The following is a 3,355-nucleotide window of genomic DNA, read 5'->3' on the forward strand; positions in this document are numbered from 1 at the left end:
AGGAAAGTTAGCGTGTTCACATGTCACATTAAGAGAAACGGGCCATTACTCCTGACTTCAGTTGTGGAGCAATGGCCTGGAAAGAGAGGCAGGATGTAACAACAGAAGGCTACAAATATCTTCCTAAGGCAGCGGTTCTCAACCTGTGGGTCTTGACCGATGAAAATACATCCTCCATATCAGATATTTACATTACAATTCATAACAGTAGCAAAATTACAGTTATGAAGTAGCAATGAAAATAATCTTATGGTCGGGGGTCACCACAACATGAGGTGATAAGTTAACAAGTGGTGCTTCACTGTAAATTTTAACTTGTGGGAGAAAGAATCAGCAAACATGAAGACAGATCAATAGAGATTATGCTACAGGGGGCGGCGCCTGTACTCAGTCGGTAGGGCGCTGGCAACACACACCGAGACTGGCCGGTTCGAACCCAGCCTGGGCCTGCTAAACAACAATGACAACTACAACCACATTAGCAAAAAAATAGCCAGACATTGTGGTGGGCACCTGTAGTCCCACCTACTTAGGAGGCTGAGGCAAGAAAATTGCTTAAACCCAAGAGTTTGAAGTTGCTGTGAACTGTGATGCCCCAGGGTGACAACTTGAGACTCTGTCTCAAAAAAAAAAAAAAACCAAAATGAAAAGCCTGGGACCACATAGCTTCACTCACAGCTTCACTGATGGAGTCTACCAAACATTTAAAAAAGAATTAATACTGATTCTTTATGAACTCTCGCAAAAATTTATTTATTTTATTTTTTATTTTTTTAAAATTATTTATCAAGGGTGGTGCCTGTGGCTCGCAAAAATTTAAAGATTTTTAGAGATTACTTTGCAATTTATTCTCTCGATCTTGTATTATTCTGATACCAAATCCAGACAAGGACACCACAAGAAAACTACAGCCCAATATATCTTATGAATACAGACATAAAAATCATCAATAAAATATTAGCAAAAAATATTACATCATAAGAATATACATACTGCAACCAAGTAGGATTTACTCAAGGAATGTGAAAATCAACATGATATAATCTATCAATAGATTAAAGGACAAAACCCACTGAAAAAGCGTTATAGTAACAGAAGGTAACTTTCTCACCTCAATAAAGAGCATCTATGAAAAACTCAGAGCTAACATTATGCTTAATGGTGGAAGACCAAAAGCTTCCCCCTAAGATTAGAAGCAAGGCAAAGATGCCCACTGTTACCACTGCTATTTAACATTGTGATCTTTCTAGTACAGAATCCCAGAATCAGGAAAGCTTGCCTACCCTGTACAGACAGCTCTAGGCCAAGTCAGATTTCCTTGTACAGGAAGAAGCAGGGCAGTCTGGGTTCCTTCACACACAGAATCATTAAATGTCCAGTGGAAGGAAATGTCAAGTGTGGGTTGTTAATGTTTTGCCGCAGAACAAATGTTCATTCCTTTCTCCAACCATCCCCAGACTGGATACTCTACTCCTGCTCAGCTCATGAGCTTAGGACAACCTCTCCCACGAGGGTGCTTGAAACACACTCATAAATTCTCAGAGTTTTCTCTCAGTCTGCTCCAGGGGAGTTTCTCTGTGTTTAGCTCAAACTTAAACTTCTCTATGAAAGGACTCCAAAGTCAGAAAAGGAGTTTCCAGGAGTCTGGAAACAAAACAAAACAAAACAAAACAGACAGAAACCCTCCTAAGAGATTAAAATTCCTTGCTGGTCTTTTCTTTTAAAAATGCGTGCAAATATTGCATTTCCTACCACTGGAAGCTGAAGCTTAGACTAATAAAAAAGTTTAAAATTATTTATCAATTATATGGTCTTAATGTTCGTCAAAAAAAAATAAAGTAAAATTAACAGCACATCTGACAAAATAATTTTAGTTTGAGAAGCATATTCTAAGGCTGTATTATTTCAACAACGACAACAACAAAATTACATTTATTTCTTTCATGCAAGTCTCAAGGATTGTGTAGCCATGCTCTGAACCCAGTGTGTCTTTTACAATGGATGCAGACTCATATAATTCAGGGCTTTGGCATTCTAGTCTCACAAAGCCACAGGCCAGTTTTTGGTCTCTCTGTGTTCCTAGCTCTTTGTGGGGGTGGCGATACCTGTCCTGACTAGCTCAACAACTATTATGAAAACAATATGAGTTAATTATATACTTCAGGGGAACAAAGCATTTATCTCTTTTATGCTATTATCTATGTGGCTATGGTAATTACGATGTGCCTCAGAGCACACATATGTCATCAAGAGTTTATGGAACCACATAATTTCACTTAGTTCCATATGGGTAAGAATCCTGTTGTATGTGGTTGAAATTGTTATCAGCAGAAGATGGACTTTATAATTATAAGGTGTTTTATGTATGCCTCCTGGTAACCAAAAGGAACAGACCTGTAGTAGATGCATGAAAGATAAGGAAAAAAGAATTAAAACATACCATTAAAAAAATTATCGGATCACAAAAGACAATAGCAAGGGAACAACGGAGAAAAGGAGTTACAAAGCAGTTAGAAAACAATGAGCGAAATGGCAGTAGTTAGGTCCTTACCTATCAATAATTACTTTATTAATTGCATCAATGTACACAGCTATGATTTAATAAAAAATAAAAAAATAATTACTTTAAATGTAGATGAATCAAATTATCTAATCTAAAGAGATGGAATGATGAATGGCTAAACCAAGTTCCAACTATATGCCGTCTGAAAAGACTTATTTGGCTTTAAGGACATACATAAGCTGTAAGTCAGATGATGAGAAAACATATCCCATGCAAATGCTAACCCACAGAAAGCAGAGGTAGTTATACTTGTATCATCCAAAATAGATGTTCAGTCAAAAACTGTCACAAGAGACAAAGAAGATAAATGATAAGGGGTCAGTTCATCAAGCAAACATACCAGTACACGTGCACTCAACATTAGAGCACCTGAATATGTAAGCAAGTATTAACAGAAATGAAGGGAAAGTAAACAGCAGTACTAGGGGCTTTGACAGCGTACTTTTGGCAAAGGGTAGATCATGCAGACAGAAAATTAATAAGGAAACATCACATTTGTACAATGCTTTAGACCAAATGGAACTAACAGACATACGCGGAGCCATCTAACAACTTCAGAATATATATTTTTATCAAGCACATACGGAGCATTCTTCAAGATAGATCGTATGTTAAGGCACAAAACAAGTCATAACAAATTTAAGAAGATAGAAATGATTTCAAACACCTTTTCTGATGTCAGTGGTAGGACATTAGAAATCAGCAATAGGGGAACAACTAGAAAATTAACAAATGCTGTATGTAGAGGTTAAATGACATGTTCCTGAACAACCAACAGGTCAAAGAAGAAAT

This window comes from Otolemur garnettii, unplaced genomic scaffold (genome assembly GCF_000181295.1).
Source record: "Otolemur garnettii isolate 467f Iridium unplaced genomic scaffold, OtoGar3 scaffold00086, whole genome shotgun sequence".
Taxonomy (NCBI): domain Eukaryota; kingdom Metazoa; phylum Chordata; class Mammalia; order Primates; family Galagidae; genus Otolemur; species Otolemur garnettii.